Source organism: Pinus tabuliformis, chromosome 5_1 (genome assembly GCF_031772625.1).
Source record: "Pinus tabuliformis cultivar Carrire ecotype Pingquan chromosome 5_1, CPIR1, whole genome shotgun sequence".
NCBI lineage: Eukaryota > Viridiplantae > Streptophyta > Pinopsida > Pinales > Pinaceae > Pinus > Pinus tabuliformis.
The window spans coordinates 216,706,441-216,728,206 of record NC_142305.1 but is presented as its reverse complement, the minus strand read 5'-3'; positions in this window follow the sequence as shown (position 1 = coordinate 216,728,206).

The window sequence follows — 21,766 nt, the reverse complement described above, 5'->3', positions numbered from 1 at the left end:
AATGATTGTCATAGAATTACGAATATCGCTATTTTCCTCCAATGCTTGCAAGATCATTTAACAATTTTCAAAATCCCCACTCCATATAATTTTCTAGCCCCATACATGTCCTTATTTGCGGCTCCAATCCAATATATTTTGAAACATAATAACATTATCATCTTGAACCATTGCAATATATTTTGAAACAAAACAACATTATCATCTTGAACCATTGAAATTTTGACAGTGTTTGGGCTACCACTGTAATTCAATGGATGTCATGCATACTCTCAAGCCTGTCAGATTTCTTCCAATTGTTGTATGTCCACACTTTCCCATGTATTCCCCAATTTCCATTGGTCTTGATTTGATCTTCACCAGAAAAATATCGATATCATATGTTGCCCGCTAATTTCCTTCACCACTTGTGAGACTTCATCCATTCCATTTGGCTCTGACATCGTCATAACTACTAGGCTCTATGAAGGAGATATTTTTTCACTACTTCGTTGGACCTGTAGATATTCATTAATCATAATAAATGGTTCTCTCACAAGAACCCATATAAGACTACCCTCGGCATCGACCCCTATATAACTATGTTCATCATCGATATTGTTCCCCAAGCCATCGATGAAAACATTCATCTCACTTAGTGTAAAAGCATACGTGTGATCTCAATTATTTTCCCACTTTGGAAATGAGAAATGAGTCAAGACTAATCGTCTCCCAACCCCATGTTTCTTTTATCTTGACAAATAATACAAAATTACAAATGTCAGGCGATTCCAATTATTCCCAGATATTCAAGGAGCTAGTCAAGAGCTAGTCTAGTAATTCAAGTGAGTCTAATATTTCTTTGCTCCTTTGCTCAAAGAAATATTATAATCACTTGATTGACTATACTATCTCCTTACTAGCTCCCCGAATAGCTGGGAATAACTGGAATGACCTGATTTTTGTGATTTGGTATTATTTGTCAAGGTAAAAGCAACATGGGGTTGGGAGACGATTATTCTTGGATCATTTCTCATTTCCAAAGTGGGAAAACAATCGAGATCACATGTATGCTATTACACTAAGTTAGATTAAAGTTTTCATTGATGGCTCGGGGAACAATATCGATGATGAATAGAGTCATATAAGGGTCGATGCCGAGGGAAATCTTATACGATTTCTTTCCAGAGAACCATTTATTATGATTAATGAATATCTACAGGTCCAACGAAGTATTGAAAAAATATCTCCTTCACAGAGCCTGGTGGTTATGACGATGTCAAAGCCAAATGGAATGGATGAAGTCTCACAAGTGGCGAAGGAAATTAGGTAACATCTGATATCGAGATTTTTCTGGCAAATATTGAATCAGGGCTAATCGCAATTGCGGAATACATGGTAAAGTGTGGACGTACAGTGCTTGGAAGAAATATGACAGGCTCGAGAGTATGCATGGAATTCATTGAATTACAGTGGTGGCCCAAACGCTATCAAAATTCCAATGGTTCAAGACAATGATGTTGTTTTGTTTTGTAATATATTACAATGGTTCAAGATGATAATGTTTCCAAAAGCTTTGCAAGTTTCCAAAAGTTGAAAAACTAGGTTACAAGGGTCAATTGATAAATAAGTTGCAATCAGGGTACATATAATAATGCATGAACAAATAGATTTCTAATCTAATTGACAAAGTAAAGGGAAACATTAAATCTAATTGACAAAGTAACGGGAAACATTCTCAAGCTATGCTTCTTCATACCTAGAAACACAATGCATAACTAGAGACATAATGCACAATAGCATTTATTTCAATTTCGTTGAATGAAATTGAAACATTTTAAAGTCTATGTTAGTAAAATTGTCATTAAACTCTTTCCACATAAATGTATGAAAATGAATAAAAAAAAAAAGCTAAATAACAAAGCCTATCTTATTAAGGGTGAGAGTAACAAGAAAGTTAGGAACTCTAGATTAACTATACATACTAATAAAAAGTCTATAAGGTAATGAACTGTCATCATAAAATGACCTCTCAAATAAATGTTTGCTAATATTGATACTTATGTGGACACTTAGGGTTTAGTGGAGTCTTTAACCATGATGTCCAATTACATTTAAACACACACACACACGCTCCTTCGTAAATAAAAAAAATCGATGAATTTCGAAATGTAGAGTATCATACTAAGTTAAATTTATTAACACATGCTTATTATTAGTATTCTCACATCCCCATCAAATTTAGGAAAAACTTAGTGTGAAATTCTTACACATGATTAAAAATTAGATGTTATGTTAAGTTTCATGTTTAATCGTTTGGAAAAATGAGAAGGTGAGAGGATGTCTTTCACAAAGCCTTTATTCTCAGGTGTTGCACAACTGTATTTAGTTCAAGGGGACCTTTCCTAATGGTTCTCTATAAAGGGAGGTTGAGATCCTAGACTTTAGATTCCATGTTCTATTAAGCTTTCCATCAACAGGTTGCTTTCAAATTATTTGATGACATTGAACAGTTTGTTTCCAACAAAGGTCTTTACACATTTCTAATTCAAAGTACCAATGGCAACTCGAACAAATTACATTGAAATTCTATTTTGTTGGCATCAAATGGATTCTTGTCGAAGGTATTTCAGGTGGGCCTTGGTCCTTATGAATATCGTATGTACTTTTGATATAACAAATTAATGAGAACTGAATTTTTCCAAGTTTCTAAGTTGAATCTATATTTGGGAGTGTCAAAAAGTGTACTAGATCCTGTGACCTTGAAACAAAAATAAATGCAAAATACACTTTGTATGCCATAAGTGATTAGCAGACCAAAAATAGCTAAAACTACAATTAAACAATGTGAAAATCCTTTACATAAAATATACATGAAGCGGACACAAATCAAAATCTTCGATCAATGAAAAACTAAAGGGAAACATTCTCAAGGTATGCTTATACATATCTACAAACACAATGCACAATCACAATGCTTTAAATCTTCTTGACTGAAACAGAATCATTTCGATGTCCATGTCACTTTCCTTGGTGATTTGATAAAACTGTAGATCACTAAACTTATGATAAATGTATGAAAATGAATACAAAAAGAAGAGCTAGGATACAAATACACTGACTTGACATTGAAAAGAAACAATTTCTTGTGTACATACAGAAAATTTGTGTGTGAGGCTTAGAGAAAAAATGTTTCAAAAATGCAAATTTACTCAACCAAAAAATGCAATTCTATGTCTAGCTTTTCGATAGTACACTCTTCTTACCAACAAAATGGCTCATGATTTTTGATGATTCACATAAAACACAGGGAAAAAATTAATTCACATCAAAACAGAGCACAAACAAAAGAACTTCATGTTGGCATTATGACACAGATTTGGCACTATGACACAAGTGTTGTCCTTGATGGCAACTCACTTAGATGACAGATCACAGTTCAGACTCACAGAATGAAGAAAGAGAGGTATACGCAGGTTCCCCATTGACCAAGCCGCGTGTACACACGAGTTAGCAGACCAAAAGGAGTGTATAATGTACACACGCACTTTCACAGAAGGAAATGCGCGTACATGTTGGAAAACTAAGTTTTGGTCTGTGGTATTTGGTCCATGGTATTTTGATCCATGGTATTGGTCCAAGGCATTTGGTCCGAAGTGTTGACCCCAGGTATTTGGTTCAAGGTATTGGTTCTAAGTGGTTTTGGTCCATGGTATTGAGTAAGGCCTAATACTATAAAAGGAGGAGAAGAGCATTAGGCAAAGACACTCAAGAATTGAATATATGATGAAGAGGAAGATCTAGTATACAAGTTATTGGGTTATGGTGCATAGCTGGATCTGAACCAAGGACGAACCTTAGTGCTTGATGAAGGATAAGATCTAATGATGGGTCAAGATCTTAAGGCTTGAAGTGAAGTATCTTTGTGTGGTTTTGATCATTTGTCTAAATAACTGGCACATGTTGAAATCTATAAATATGACGATCTGGGTATAACTAATGTCTGGAATTGTTGTAAAGTTTAAATCATCATTTACAGATCTATACGCAGGTTCACCTTAGAAAAGGCACGCATACACGTTGGTTTTGCATATCAAAACAGCGTATACATCTTAAATTTGATTTTCAGATCTATACGCAAGTTCGCCTTGAGAAAAGAGTGTATGCACACAGGTTCGACATATGGAAGTAGTGTATACCTCATAAAATATGTTTTAGCTGCTTCTGTTTGCTGTTACAATGTTCTAGGTTATGGTTTGGGTTCTAGTTACTGTATTCTGGTTACAGCATTTTGAAAAGTGATTGATGGATTCAGTTGTGGTTGGTGAAAAGGAGATTGGTTGATGCAGATATAATTGATGTTTGAATGATGTTATTGATGGATCCAGTCTGAAAATTTATGAAACGTGGTCCCTAGAAGAAAAGAGAAGGTTGTAGCCTTCTGTAGGCCGACACCTACGTACTAGTAGACATATCAACTAGTACAAGAGCTAGGGGGTTATAGCTCCCTTCTAGGAGAAACTGGAGAACGAGAGAAGGTTGTAGCCTTCTGCAGGTAGAAGCCTGTGTACTGGTATAAGACTGCACCAGTACAAAAATTGTAAAAAGAAGTTTCTAATTTAAAAAGAAGATAGAGACGATTGCAGCAAGTGGTTTTCACCCACATTGGGTTTCCACCTTATATCTTGTGTTCATGTGTGTGATTGTCTGTTCTGTTTTTACTGCACCTGGTTACTGTTTATATGGTTCTGATGCACTGATTAAAGATCAACATATGATGAATTAACTGAATCATAAGTTTGCAGGATATACGCTAGTTTCCTTAAACACAGTTGTGTATACATGCGAGTTCCATTAACTGAAGTAGCGTATATGAATCTGATTATGGAAATGAAAAATTATTGACTTGATAATACTGATTCACCCCCCCTCTCAGTATTATTTCCAACAATTGGTATCAGAGTTGGTCCTTCAAAAGAATCTTGATCACTTGAAGGAAGATCCATCATCATGAGTAATCGAGAAAGAGAGGGATCCATCAGGCTACCAATCTTTGATGGAAGCAACTTCGTTTATTGGAAGGTAAGAACCATAGCCTATCTTCAATCTCTTGGAACAGATGTCTGGGAAATAGTGGAAGGAGGATATACATTTCCATCAGTGATTCCTACAAATGCAGCAGATAAAAAGCAATATGAAACAAATGCCAAGGTTGTCACTAAATTATTGGGAAGTCTGTCACAATCAGAATTTGACAAAGTTATGCAGCTCAAATGCGCCAAAGAATTATGGGACAAAATCATTCTAAGCTATGAAGAAGACTCTCAGGTAAAACGTGCAAAACTACAAACTCTCAGAACTCAATATGAAACTCTCAAAATGCACAATGATGAAAGTATAGCTAGTTACTTCTTACGTATAGATGAGATTGTTAATTGCATGAAGAATTTGGGTGAAGAGATAAAAGTAGTTACTTTAGTTGAAAAAATTTTAAGATCCTTGTCTGCTAAGTTTGAATCAAAAGTATCTGCCATAGAACAAAAGAGGGATCTTCAGACTATTAATATGACACCGCTGCACGGAATCTTAACTACTTTCGAGATGAGAAAAGGAGGTCCATAAGATATGAGATAAGCTGCATTTAAAGCTTAAGGAAGAGAAGAACTCAATGAATCAAGACATATTTCAGAAGGAGAGGAAAAGAAAACTTTGTAAAGAACCTTCAACGAGGCTCTAAAAGATTCAGAGGTAAACTACCTTTCAAATGTTTTGCTTGTGGAAGAGTCGGTCATTATGTTTCCAAATGTCCTCATAAAGATAAGCTTGATAAAGGTAAGGAATCAGCAAAATGGAATAGAAAACAAAGTGCAAGTAAGAAGAGCTACTATATGCATGAAGATAGCAATGGTTTATCAATTAGTGATGAAGATGAAAATTGTAATGACTATAGACTTCTGATGGATTTTGAAGATGATGATTTCTTGGATGCTTTAGATGAAGATGACCTTTATGAAGAAATCTCTAAACTCAAAATCTATTTAGAAGAAAATAATATGATTATAGATACTTTGACATTCCAACTTGCTGAGAGAGAAAAACACAATGAAAAACTAGAATGTGAAATTGTGGGCCTAAGAAAGGAGATTGAGAAAACAAAAGCTCTCAATCTTATATTTGCTAAAGGATCATAAACATTAAATGAAATTATCAAAGTGCAGTGTTCTCCTTTGATAAAGACAGGTCTTGGATATACTGAAGAAGCATCTCAAGCACAGAAGCCGTCAACCTCCACTAAAAGCTATCTTGATGCAGCAAAGAGCAGTGAACAATTTGACAATCGTCAGCAAAGGCATAAAGTAGATCACCAGGTAAATCAGGCTCAATTTACTTCAAGGATGAATAGAAGCTACAACCAACCTCAAGTAAATCATACTCAATCTACTTCAAGAATGAATATCAATAGAAACTACAATCACCAGGTCAGTAGATTCGATAATCGCAGGAACTTCTTTAATGGCCAATGTTTTTCATGTCATAACTTTGGACACAAAGCTGCTCAATGTGTTGCTTACAAGACCATCATGACTAGAGAAGCACGAAATCAAAGGAATGTGACAGGGATCATGAAACGGACCTACAATAACTTTTCTCTTCTTGAAAATGAAATAGAATGCTCTATCTACAACAACTTTGGTCATGAAGAATCTGAATGCAAGAGTAAAATTCGGCAAACATCTCAGAAGGAGCAAACTTCATTAAGACTCAAAATATGGAGAAAGAAAGAACTGCAAACAGAAAGATGTGGTACAGCCTTGTATGCAGAAGGACAAGAAAATCAGTGTTACATCGACAATGGATGCTAAAAACACATGACAGGTGACAAAGAAAAACTTCAGTCATATAATGACTTAGAAAAGGAAAAGAAGGTCTCATTTGGAAATGAAACTCCTATTGTCTAAAAGGTAAAGGCTTTGTTCTCTTAAAATAAAAAGTTAAAGCTGGGAATGTTATGTATGTTGATGGTCTAAAGCATAACCTGTTGAGTGTCAGTCAAATGTGTGATCAAGGAAATGAAGTAGTATTTCGATCAAATAGATGTGTTGTTCGTGAGCTTGATACAGGAGAAATCGTGATCAAAGGTATAAGAACTCCAAACAACTTATACATACTCAAGGGAGGACAACAACAGTGCTATCTAAGAAAAATGATGAACACTGGCTATGGCACAGAAGATTGGGGCATCTAAGCTTCTCTCAAATAAGAAAAGCATGCAGATTCCAGGTTGTTCATGATCTTCCTAATATCAGCATTCCAGAAAATACAATATGCAAATCATGTCAATTTGGTAAGCAAACCAGATCGCACTTCCCTGAAAAGGAAGGATCAGCTAGTAAGCCTCTTGAACTTGTTCATATTGATTTATGTGGACCATTAAGGAAAAAGTCACCTTATGGAGAAGAATACTTTATATTTTTCATTGATGATTTTTCCAAAATGTGTTGGATAGGACTTCTAAAACATAAATATGAAGCATTTGAAAAAATCAAAGCCTTCAAAGCATTGGTTGAAAATGAATCAGATCGCAAAATCAAATACCTCAGATCTGATCGATGAGGGGAATTTACCTCGGATGAATTCTTTGACTTTTGTGAAGAACATGGAATAAAAAGGCAATTTTCCACTGCAAGGACTCCTCAGCAAAATGGAGTGGTAGAAAGGATGAACAGAACTGTTCAACAAATGGCTCGTGTTATGCTAGATGAGTCTGGAACTCCTGCAACCTTCTGGGGTGAAGCTGCATTTGCTTCCATTACTATTCTCAATCAAGAAAATGTTCGGGTAAACAACACTCAAACTCCACATGAAATTTGGTATGGTAAGGCTCCTACTATAAAATACTTAAAAAATTTTGAAGAAAATGTTACATCAAAAGGACTGATGAAAAACTTGGTAAGTTTGAACCCAGAGAAGATGAAGGTATTCTCCTTGGTTACTCTTCCCGAAGTAAAGGATATAAATGTTATAATAAAAGACTTGGGAAAATTATTGAAAGTATTGATGTTGTGGTTGATGAAGCATGCAAAAATCCAAAGCAAATAAAAACTGAAGATTATGAAGAATATGAGGATTATCCTTCCACATCAAATCAGACTTATTCTGAAGAAGAAACCAACGAAGCACCAGAAGAAAAGATAACGGTAGAGGAAAGACTCCATCCAGGTATGTTCAGAAAAATCATCCAGAGACTCAAATTTTGGGACAGAAAGAGGTAGGTGTGCATACAAGAATAACTATTACAGAAGCTTCAAGTTATCTAGCATTGGTATCCTCCACCGAACCTAAAAATGTAAATGAAGCATGCAAAGATGAATGTTGGGTCAAGGCCGTGAATGAAGAACTTGAGCAAATTGAAAAGAATAATACTTGGGAATTAGTTCCTAGACCTCATGATAAGAATATCATACGAACTAAATGGATATTCAAAAACAAGCTGAATGAAAATGGAGAAGTTATTAGAAACAAGGCCAAACTTGTTTGTAAAGGATATGCTCAACAAGAAGGTATAGATTTTGAAGAAACTTTTGTACCTGTTGCTAGACTTGAAGCCATAAGAATGTTCCTTGCTCTTTCTAGTTTTCATAAATTCAAAGTATACCAAATGGATGTAAAATCTGCCTTTCTTAATGGAGACTTAGAAGAAGAAGTCTATATTGAGCAACCAGATGGATTCATTCTTGGAAATGATGCAAAACTTGTATTCAGAATCAGAAAGGCTCTCTATGGTCTAAAACAAGCTCCAAGGGCATGGTATTACCATCTTGACAAATATCTCCATCAACAAGGTTTTTCAAAGGGATCAGCTGATAGCAATCTATATACAAAGATTGACAATAATAAATTGCTAATACTTGTTGTTTATGTTGATGATATCATTTTTGGTAGCAATGAAGAAGCCATGAGTCGGAATTTTTCTTCGGTAATGCAGCAAGAATTTGAAATGTCTCTACTTGGTGAGCTTACATATTTTCTTGGTCTACAAGTTCAACAACATAAAGATGGTATTTTTTTGTCACAAACCAAATATCTCAAACAGATCTTGAAAAAGTATGGCATGGAAGATTCTAAACCAGTATGTACCCCAATGGTAACAGGATGCAGTCTCAGCTCAAATGATGAATCAATAGCAGTACATCAACCAACTTACAAATCCATGATTGGCAATCTACTTTATCTAACAGGTACCTGACCGGACATCATGCATGCAGTAGGAATAGTTGGAAGATTCCAAGCAAATCCAAAGGAATCACACCTTCAGGCAGTCAAAAGGATTTTCAAATATCTTGAAGGAACATAGAACTTTGGTTTATGGTATCCTAGAGATACAGATCTTACACTTCATGCATATACAGATGCAGATTGGGCAGGAAGCGTTGATGACAGAAAAAGCACTAGTGGTGGTGCATTCTATATGGGTTCCAGATTAGTATCTTGGTTCAACGAGAAACAAAGTTCAATTGCATTATCTACAGCTGAAGCAGAATATGTGGCTGCTGCATATTGCTGCACACAACTCCTTTAGATGATGCAAACATTGCAAGACATTTAGATCACATGTACTCCAGCCATCTCCATTCTATGTCATAATACAAGTGCCATCAGTGTTTCAAAGAATCCAGTCATGCATTCCAAGACCAATCACATACCCATCAAATATCATTTTCTACATGAACAAGTGCTTGAACAAAAGGTCAAATTGGAGTATGTTCCCTCCAAAGAACAAGTTGCTGATATATTCACCAAACCACTACCCAAAGAGACATTTGAATATCTCAGACAGAAGTTGGGAGTAGTTGATGCGTCATCCTGCTGTTAAAAATTATTTGTTCAAAGAAAGGTAGGTATACACGAGTTTCATGAAGCGTAGTCACGTACATACGCTAGTTTCTGTGGATACAGTTGCGTATATGTTGGTTTGAGGAAAAGCAGTGGGCCAAACTCAGGATGAAAGGGGTCTGATATGGTTAAGTGAATTATCTGCTTTGCTTGATGATGGTTACAGTATGTGGATGACATGTGGAAATATGTTGGCTCTCATAAGTTGTTGATAACTAGATGTATATATGATTGATGATGATGCCTTGATAACTCTTCTACTATATGAAATGATCAGATCTGATAGTGATCATCTGGCACAGGTTCACAGGGAGAATATACTTCTAATAATGCATTGTTGGCATTATCTTAGAATAACTTGGTACATATTCACACAGTTGTTTAGGTGGAACAGGTTCAGGGGGAGAACATGGTTGTTGGTCTGGATGGTGATTGACAGATGTTGTTGATGATAGTTGTTGATGACTATCATATTTTGATATATGTCATGTATATCTTTTAATGTAAAGGTCATGAAACAACCTATTTTGTTACCCCACTATGCATGGGATGGATGATGTGGTGTTCTTGTTTTAACATGTATAAACAAATGGTATATCCCCACTTGGTTGGGTGGGTAAGTCAAACTTGGTATATCCCCACTTAGTTGGGAGATGGATGTATGTATGAGTCACTGGTGATAGGGAGGTCATTCATAATGTATGTATAGAGTCATGTTCTTCTTTTAGAACATCTGTTTATAGACCTTGCTTATATTAAGGGGGAGCATGGACTCACTCATGAAGATCAATCAACACACTTCAGCAAATCAAAGAATTCAGCATGTACTTAGGGGGAGCATAACCCTTTGCCCTTGATGACAAAGGGGGAGAGTGACTTGGGGTTGCCATCAAGTCCAAAGGGGGAGATTTTTGGCATTATGACATAGATTTGGCACTATGACGCAGGTGTTGTCCTTGATGGCAACTCACTCAAATGACAGATCACAGTTCAGACTCACAGAATGAAGAAAGAGAGGTATACGCAGGTTCCCCATTGACCAAGCCGCGTGTGCACGCAGTTTAGCAGGCCAAAAGGAGCATATAATGTACACACGCACTTTCACAGAAGGAAACATGTATACATGTTGGAAAACTAAGTTTTGGTCTGTGGTATTTGGTCCATGGTATTTTGATCCATGGTATTGGTCCAAGGTATCTGGTCCAAAGTGTTGACCCCAGGTATTTGGTCCAAGGTATTGGTTCTAAGTGGTTTTGGTTCATGGTATTGAGTAAGGCCTAAGACTATAAAAGGAGGAGAAGATCATTAGGCAAAGACACTCAAGAATTGAATATCTGATGAAGAGCAAGATCTAGTATGCAAGTTATTGGGTTATGGTGCATAGCTAGATCTGAACCAAGGATGAACCTTATCACTTGATGAAGGATAAGATCTAATGATGGGTCAAGATCTTAAGGCTTGAAGTGAAGTATCTTTGTGTGGTTTTGATCATTTATCTGAATAACTTGCACATGTTGAAATCTGTAAATATGATGATCTGGGTATAATAGATGTCTAGAATTGTTGTAAAGTTTAAATCATCATTTACAGATCTGTACGTAGGTTCACCTTATAAAAGGCGTGTATACACGCTGGTTCTACATATCAAAACAGCGTATACATCTTAAATTTGATTTGTAGATTTGTACGCAGGTTCGCCTTGAGAAAAGAGCATATGCACGCAAGTTCGACATATGGAAGTAGTGTATACCTCATAAAATATGTTTTAGCTGCTTCTGTTTGCTTTTGTAGTGTTCTGGGTTCTGGTTAGGGTTCTAGTTACTATATTCTGGTTACAGCATTTTGAAAAGTGATTGATTGATTCAGTTGTGGTTGGTGCAAAGGAGATTGGTTGATGCAGATATAATTGTTATTTGAATGATGTTATTGATGGATCCAGTCTGAAAATTTATGAAATGTGGTCCCTAGAAGAAAAGAGAAGGTTGTAGCCTTCTGTAGGCTGGCACCTACGTACTAGTAAACATATCAGCTAGTACAAGAGCTAGGGGGTTGTAGCTCCCTTCCAGGAGAAGCTGGAGAATGAGAGAAGGTTGTAGCCTTCTGTAGGTAGAAGCCTGCGTACTAGTATAAGACTACACTAGTACAAAAATTGTAAAAAGAAGTTTCTAATTTAAAAAGAAGATAGAGATGATTGCAGCAAGTGGTTTTCACCCACATTGGGTTTCCACCTTATATCTTGTGTTCATGTGTGTGATTGTCTGTTCTGTTTTTACTACACCTGGTTACTGTTTATATGGTTATAATGCACTGATTAAAGATCAACATATGATGAATTAATTGAATCATAAGTTTGCAGGATATACGCTAGTTGCCTTAAACACAGTTGCGTATACACGCGAGTTCCATTAACTGAAGTAGCGTATATGAATCTGATTATGGAAATGAAAAATTATTGACTTGCTAATACTGATTCACCCCCCCTCTCAGTATTATTTCCAATAATTCATTCACAACAATGATATGTGATATGCACTTTCAGCATTGTACTATACTATATAATAAGAGAAACTTACACGTGTGTCATCTAACTAAGTGAAATGTGTTAACAAGAATATTACCAAGCAACACATACTTAATATTGTTAAATATCAATATATGATGTGATTTGTGTTTACCTGTGTCAAATTTCCTTCACCAATGTCACATTTGTTGATATGTTCCTTATTCTGCCATCTTATGTGTTTCAATTAGCTGAACAGATGTCATATGTTTAAAACAGATGTCATATCTTTGAAACATATCTTTCCAGCTCAAGAGTTGGTCTACCTACTACAATTACACAAAAGCCTTTGTCGCCCCTCCCATGAGCTCGCCAACCCAGCTTCTTTGTCCAAAATAAGAATTATGTCACCCCTCCCATGAGCTTGCTAACCCATATTCTCTATCTAGAATAAGAATTTTCACTTCTCTTCGAAGGGTTTCTCTCGATTATCCATCTGTCCTTTTAGTCTTCCCACTTGTATTTGTATTACATGTTGTTACTCCTCTCAAACTAGCTCTAATGATCGAGCCTCCCACTCATATATGCCTTAGACACTCATATATAAGGTTGATAATATAGACCAAAGGTAGAAATAAAACAAGAGGCAAAGGCAGATTCTTCATCTGTGAGAAATAATGGACTCGGCGCCCACCTTCTGTTTCCACCTAATGGACTAAGGAGACAAGTAAGAAGAAAAAGGAAAGCAAGGTTCCAACGAATTTCAAAAGCAATCTGAAATGCAATTTTAGATACAAGAAACCCCACCTATTATTGATGCTCCTACTGGTCCGAATTGGATCCATAAAAGACTATCAAGGAACCATGGTTGTATCGGGTGGGAACAAATCTCTAAAGAAATCCAAAACAGCGATCAAAAACACCTTAAACTAGTGGCAATGGCAGCCAATGTGGAACGACGAGGACCTCGGTCAAAGCGCGCTAACCGAGGCCCATGGAGACTGCGCAGGAGGTCAAAGTAGCCACTGGGAGCCCCGGATCATGAAATAGAGGTGGTTTTTGATGTGTGATTAGCGCTAATCGCGCATCACTAGGCGAACAGAGCCATGAAGGAAAAGCCCGAGCACTCGGTGGCGTGGGGGAACCGAAGGACAGCGGGCGGAAAAGGAATGGATGGTTATGCCTTTTGGCTTAACTAATGCTCCTGCTATTTTCATGAGATTAATGAATGATGTACTCAAACTTTTTCTTGATGATTTTGTTATTGTGTATCTTGATGACATTCTTATTTTTAGTAAAACGTAAGAAGAACATTTAAAGCATGTTAAGAAGACATTAGATGTTTTGAATAGAGAAAAACTTTATGTTAAACTCTCAAAATGTGAATTTGGCAAAACATCTCTAAACTACTTGGGTCATATAGTAGGGGGAGGTGAATTGAAAATAGATCCCTCTAAAGTGGCAATCATTTTGAATTGGCCTAAACCCAGGTCTGCTATAGAAGTGACAAGCTTCTTATGAGCAACACAATATTGGAGGAAGTTCATCTCTAACTTCTCCTCAATTGCAGCTCCCTTACATGCTTTAACAGGATTGAATAAAGTGTTTCAGTGGGGAGGCAAACATTAGAAAGCCTTCGACACCTTGAAAGAGAAAATTAGTACAGCACTTGTACTAGCACTGCCAGATCTACAAAGACCATTTGAGATCCAAACTGATGCCAGTGACTATGCCATGGGAGCAGTGTTGACACATCACGGCAAACCCATATGTTATCATTCTGAGACTTTTAATCCTGCAGTAGTTAACTATCCTACATATGATAAAGAATTATATGCATTAGTTCAAAGTGTGAAAAAGTGGAAACATTACTTAATGGGCAAAGAGACAGCAATGCATACTGATCATCAACCACTTCAATATCTACACTCCCAAACTAAGTTGCAGCAATTAAGACATTACAGATGGATGGGTTTTCTACAACAGTTTCATTTAGTCATCAGATATAAAAAGGGCATACATAACAAGGTTGCAGACATGTTATCTAGACCCATTATAAATGCATCTACCATACTTAAGCATAATTATGTGCTACATGAAAGCTACATAGAACAATATGCTCAGGATATGGACTTTAAAGATGTATATGCAACTTTGAGTCAAGGCAAAGGAGTAGAAGAATTGGACTATCATATAAAGGATCGAATCTTATATCATTATGGGAAACTCTACATTCCACAAACTAAGAGGATAAAGAAAATTAGGGAAGCACACACTTCTCTGATATCAGGTCACTTTGGGGTAAGTAAAACAGTTACACAGCTGCAAAGATTCTGCTATTGGCCGAAAATGAATGAGACAGTTTCTAGATATGTAAGAGGGTGTGCCATGTGTGCTAAAAGCAAGCCCGGCAATAGAAAACTAGGCTTGTACACTTCATTACCAGTTCCTTCTCACCCTTGGGAAATTGTTTCCATGGATTTTGTTGGAGGACTGCCTAAATCTAGGAAAAGTCATGATTATCTATATGTTTTTGTGGATAGGTTCAACAAAATGTGTATTTTGATACCTTGTCGTAAACAGATCACAACTGAACACACTGCAAAATTATTCTTTGAACTTGTATGGGTTCATTTTGGATTACCCACTTCCATTGTATCTGATCGAGACACCCGACTTGTGGGGAAGTTTTGGTCAAGTCTGTGGGAACTGATGGACACCAAGTTGAATAAAAGTACAGCTTTTCATCCACAAATAGATGGCCAGAAAAAAGTAGTAAACAAGACAGTGATCCAGTCACTGAGAGGTTATTGCAGCAAACATCTTAAGCTTTGGGATGAACACTTGTGTTATGTGCAGCATGCTTACAATAGAGCCAAACACTCTTCTACACAGAGATCTTCTTTTGAGACCTGTTTTGGTTTCACACCAAGGTCTCCTTTGGATTTTGTCTTTGGTAAAGATACCATGGTTGATGGACACAGTGATGTGGACAAGGCAACTAGGTTCATCGAACAGATCCAGGAGATCCACCAGGCAGTACAGGAACAGCTAGAAAAGAACCAGGACAAGTACAAGGCTAGGCATGACAAGCATGGGATGGAGCATAGTTTTCAAGTTGGAGACCAAGTCTTGCTGTATATCAGCAAGGACAAGATGCAAGGTGAAGGTAAAAAGCTAAATCCTATCAGGTATGGACCTTTTAGGATACTTGAGAAAATTGGTGAAAATGCTTTTCGCCTTGATTTACCAGCTTACATGCACATCTACTCAGTCATATATGCAAATTGCTTGAGATTGTTTGAACCTTCAATGATTGAGGACCCTAAAGAGCAAAGTCAATTGCCTTCTATTGATGACCTGCTACCTAAATACCTCAATGAGTTGGAAGACACAGTGCTAGACAGGAAGGTGAGGACAATGCATAGGGGAGATGTTGAGTACCTCAGGATTGGGCTCAAAGGTTCAAAGCCAAGCAGTGCAAAGTGGATTGCGATTGGACAAGTGAGAAAACAGTACCCTCACTTAGTCAATGCTTGACAACCAACTTTTGGTGGTCCAAAAGCTTTTTCAGTGGGAAGGCCGTAATCCGGATTGGATCCATAAAAGACTGTCAAGGAACCATGACTGTATTAGGTGGGAAAAAATCTCTAAAGAAATCCAAAACAGCAATCAAAAACACCCTGAACTAGTGGAAATGGCAGCCAACGTGGAACGACGAGGACCTCGGTCAAAGCATGCTGACCAAAGCCCATGGAGACTATGCAGGAGGTCAAAGTAGCCCCTGAGAGCCCCAGATCGGGAAACAAAGGTCGTTTTTAATGTGTGATTAGCGCTAAGCGCTAATCGCGCATCGTTGGGTGAACAGGACCGTGAAGGAAAAGCTCGAGCACTCAGTCACGTGGGGGAACCGGAGGACTGCGGGCGGAAAAGGAAAAGCGCTGAAAGTACAAGGCAAGACCCGTGCTCTGGAAAACCAGCGGTATTGATCGGGACGCCCTTAAACAGTAAGAGGTTTTGGACGAGAGCGGAGCGATTCCATACATCGATCGATGCTTGGCAGGCGAAGGTGAGAGAAAATAACCATTGATCGCACGCTATCGGTCGAGCAAGTCAACCTCACGAAATGTGCATATGGCGTTGGATCTGGGGGACTGAGATCGGACGGTTGAGATCGCACCCGATGGAGGAAGCGGAACTGACACGGAATTAAGCCACATTTTAGAATGGATTTGGAATCCGTTTGACTGCCACGGTGAAGGAAGAACGCATCCATGACGTAACTGAAGAAATGAATTGACGAAGCATGCTGGCATCATTTAGAGGAGGAAAAGTGGCCACTCCCTCAACATTCATGATGACGCTAAACAGGGAACTCTGAGTGTAGCTGCAGAAGGTGAAGAGACAGAGGCAGAAGAGGAACCGAACCGACATTGGTTCGAATGGCTAAAGCCATGAACAGAGGAAGAAGACAGTCAGTTGAGTTATCGAGAGGGACAGAGAACCCCGAGAGACAGAGAAAGGAACCAGAATCCCGAGAGGAGGACGGAACACAGAGAACAGTAAAGCAAAGTAGAAGAGACAGAGGGCCGAGCTGACCAGTGGCAGCATCGAGCACTAAAGAGCTTGAAGATTCAAGCCATCCCATAAAGGAATCTGTCCGGGACTGAGCATCACATTTGGCTCTTTCCACTATAGACCAGAGGGTCACAGAGCTGGTAGGAAGAAGAAGAGTTTGTGCATTCCAGTGGCTTGGGGAATCCAAGAACCACCCTGTTATAGACATTTTTGTGCCTTGCAGCCTCGAGCATGAAATGTCCATAATCTAAGGGATCCAAAGTCCCTAAACATGTTATTCCTACCCCTAGAGTAACAAGGCGAACCAACCACAGCAATTCACAGAAGTTCTCCACCTGAAAACACTAAAAAACAAGCCAATTCTGGATCATGTCAACTGCTCCACTGAGCATCTGCGCTGAATGTCAACTACTCCACTGTCTACCTGCGTTGAATGTCAACTGCAACAAAGGCTACCTGCGCTGAGCGAGTTTGGACAAGTGGCGGGTTCATTCCTCAATGTGTCAATGCCCAGGAAGCTTCCAAAATGACACTTGCATCAAGGAATTCGACTGGTGATGAGTAAGAGGTTCCAAATCTCCAAGTGGAAGCAAGAACCTCCAAGTGGACTCAAGAACTGAGAGAGGGAGACGACACTAGTCAGATCTCAAGCTGACTCATCCTCTCTCCAAAATAACTATATATAGATCTCTCCTCCATGAGATCTAGAGGCTGGAATTTTGTTATTGCAAAGAATTGTTGTTGGTTTGAGATTGGATCATTGGGTGCTTAATGCTTTGAAGGGAGCTGAAGAAGGAATTCCATTCTGCTGGGAAGGAGATGCTGGATTGGAGCCCTATGGGTTGTATCTCTTCCTGAACCTTGTTATCAATCAATAAAGCTATCTTGGTTCTTTCCTATATGCTGGTGTATTTTGTATGATTTGCATTAGTATATTTGATTTACTTCTAATCCTGAATCATTTATGAATATGTATATTTGCCTTTGTGTTTTGTTCTTCTCTTGTCGCAAGTAGTTGTTCTCTTGTCACAGGTAGTTGTTCTCTTGTGATCTCGTGGGAATCAAGTAGCTGTTCTCTTGAGCAAGCGAGGAGGCAAGTAGCTGTGGACACCCAAAGAGAAGAGGATCTAGATCGAGGGACAATCGGAAGACAACGGTAAGTCTACCAATCTCCCCTCTTTCACATTTCATAAAGGAAGAAACCGAAGTAGCTGTATCTGTTTGTTGCTAAGGCACTGTCACACCTTAGGTTGATAGGATCGTCCTGTATAGGCATTTTTCCCCACAACAAATTGGCGACTCCACTGGGGAGATTTGTTTTAGTCATTTTGTTTGTGTTTACATCATTGTTTGCTTCATAGACTCAACAGCAACAATCGAACTGCTTCGCAAAGTAGACTGTTGCTGCCTTGATCCTTCACTGGGTTTTTGTCTATGATCTGAACAATGGACTCACAAATGACTTGATGATCCTTTGTGATAGTCTTTAGTACCATCTCAAAGCATCCCTTTGTTTATACCTTGCTTGTGTTTCTGATTTCGCCTGAAACAGTTGATTTTTGAGCATTTTATGACCCGGAAACCAAGAGAAACGAGAGTTTCTCTTTCAGCGCAGACACTGTGAAGGCAGTCTACATTTCAACGCAGGTCCCGTGAAGGCTACCTGTGCTGAATGTCAACTCCACAGTGTTAGTCTTGCGCTGAACCAGTTTAGCCTTGTGCAGCTGGGGTTCTTTGCTGTCTTTTGCCCTATTTTGATCTCTGATTTTGCAGCCTTTAACCAGCATAGGTACCAGTCTGATAACCCCTTTTATTTAATCGAATTCCGCCTCATTTTGTACAAAAAGACTGTAAGTGTTTTTATGTGTTTGTGGCATCATTTACAGTTTTCCTTTGCATTAGCGAAATAATCATCCTGTAGCCCTTGATTCAGATCTGATTGATTGTGATCTTAGGAGAGAGTTCATTGGCTATTTACAGTTGATTATACATTTGCTTTTGCTTATTGGTTTGAGTTTGTCACTTTTAAGTGTCGAAACAAGTATTCTTTTCGAAAATCGCAAAGTGATTGTAATCTCTTCTACCCTTGTTGATTTTGGAAAAAGTAAACTTGTTTGTATCTGTCATTTAAAAGCAAATTCAAAGTTGTACAAAAAGCTTTCTTTGTAGGCATATAAACTAAGAAAGCGGAAAACAAACACCTGCATTGTGCATTTGCATTTTGATAAGTTTGCATGATTGATTTAGGAAGAGTGCATTAGAGTGTGCTGATTGCTCTTTGAGAAAAGATAGTCGCTTTCTTTTCCCTTAGTAGCTAGGATTTTCAAAGTTGAAAAGATTATAAAGCTTGATTATCATCTTAGACTGCATTTAGGAATTGTACCATACATCTCGTGGTGATCCTGAAAGACAAACTTTAAAAAGATCAACTTAAAATAAACTGAATGAACCTAACAACGCTTTGCAACATAACGCACAACATAGAGGTCTAGGCTAGAGACGTGTTCTGGCGTCGTTAAGCCTAGTGACTGTCGATCTCGTGGAAGGTGGGTGATTCCTCCTGAGGGACGATAGCGCTAGTACGGATTGTGCTCCCACGTACCGTTGCGTATATATTGGGAGACCCCTATAGGCATATATCCTTTATCCTTAGGAAGCCGTGTCGACCGCCCTACTGATCGCAATGCAGTGAACACAGCATTCACGAAGATCGACCGCCCGTACCGTAAAAAGTATTCTGCGGTTTTGCGAAAAGTTTGGCACACCCTCTGCCTAGATCTCCAGAGCAGTTTCTTTTGGCCTTTTTCAGACTCTATAACAGAAAAAGTCCATCCGAGCATTTTTCACTTCGGGCTCGTTAAAACATCGAAGGAGACTAGAGTCATCTTTAGCTTTTTCTCGACTCTTTAAAAGTGAAAAAGCAAGTTGTGTCTAAAGCGTCGTTAACAATTTATTTTAAACGGAACAATCACCCATTATTCCCGCGTTGGTCTTTAGGTTGAAAAGATGGAGCACACCAACCAAGGAGTTCCCCTTGGTGGAAATCCTAGTCCCTTCTCCTCTTGGGGAGATGTTGGTGCGCCCCACATGGCCACATTGTCGCTTCCAGGACTGACAATTGGCCTACCAGTCTGGCTCTTTTCAACCAATGTCGTTCAGAATACCACAATTCCTGAACAGTCGAGTCAACAGTTAGATCAGACGAGAGTTGCCCACCAGCCTTCCACTTCATCTTCCTCTCCTCCTTCCTCTTCGCTTGACGGAACTGGTCGAACAAAGAACCGGGTTCCTAAGGAGAAGAAGGAGAAGAAGAAGAAAGAAAAGAAGCAGAAGGAGCCTAAGGCGACTGGGGGCAAACAAGTGTCATCTAACAAAAATCCACACACAGCACTCGTAAGGCCTAAATCGCCATGCGTCATATGCAAGGGAGACCACTTCCATAGAGATTGTCCCTGTATCCCCCGGATACTAAGAGACTGGTCCCCCCGTTTGCACAATTCGGTAGCATCGACCTCTGATAGCCATGTCGACTGCTCACCGTCAACTAGTGGGAGTGAAGCCCCAGGACAGAGCGGGAAAGCTAAATTTCCCTGCAGACTGTGTGAAGGCGATCACGCCATCCACCGTTGTCCCTTCTTAGACGAGGCAAAAAGAGTTCTGGAAGATCGCCTGATATTACGAGCGCATCTTCCTCCTGGATATCAAAGACTCCTGCCAAGTCCCTCGCTAGTTGAGAATCCGGTTGACCCGCCCAGGTGGTCAGCCGAAGCACCTGTCATTGAAGATGAACCGTCTGAATCCATACCTGACGAAAGTCAAAAGGTTGAAACGGCAGTTGACCCGGTTTTGCCTTCAGAGGCTCTATCTTCGAATGACACCATCACAGAGGAGAATAAAGACGACACCGTCCAAGTTCTCTTCATTAGCACTGACTCTGATGATCAAGGGGGCAATGCCACCATTCCTTTATCGCAGGAAGGAAGTTCATCAGAGCGATATCCGGCCGTTTACTCGGTCCCACCACCAAGCAACCTGGTTGTGTCCTTTGACTGGAACCAACTAGGCAGACCCCGCTTGCCAGCTAGCATACCATTCAGAATTATTGTCCAAATATACAGAATGGTAATGGCTGGTACAGTTATTGATGAAGGGGCATCTGTGAGTATCCTTTCTTCTATTGCTTGGAAAGCGCTTGGTTCGCCTGCGCTTTTGCCTGAAATGAGAAATCTATCGGGCTTTGATAAGGGAACCAGTCGACCTTTAGGGATCCTCCCCAATGTGCCAATAACATTGAAAGGGAAGACCGTTCAAATGAACGTGATGGTTGTTCAAGGACCCTTGGATTATAACCTACTCCTTGGACGAGACTATATATATTGCATGGGAGCCATCGTCTCATCACTCTTTAGAGTAATGTGTTTTCCGCATGAAGGAAGAATGGTCAAGCTTGTGGACCAACTTTCATTCCCCGGATCACGCATCGCAAATAGTCATATACCATCCCTAAATGGTCTGTTCACGCAAGAAGTGTCTCAACCCACGGTCCGTCCTCCTGATGAGCGCGAGTAATCCAGGAGGATATGACTGGAACCCAGGGGGCATGCGTCCTGGTCTGCTTCGGCAGGAAAACTTTGGGTATAGGATAGGTTTCCGCAGGAGAATATGACTAGTCCGTACCCCATCCGTCTAGGAAGAGGGTTGTTTTAGAAAAATATTCTTTTGTCAAAGTTATGTGAGGTGACGGGATTACGTCGCTCACCTTTGTCTATTTCGGTAGACATTGCCGAGGAATTGTTTTGTTTGGATCCCAAACAA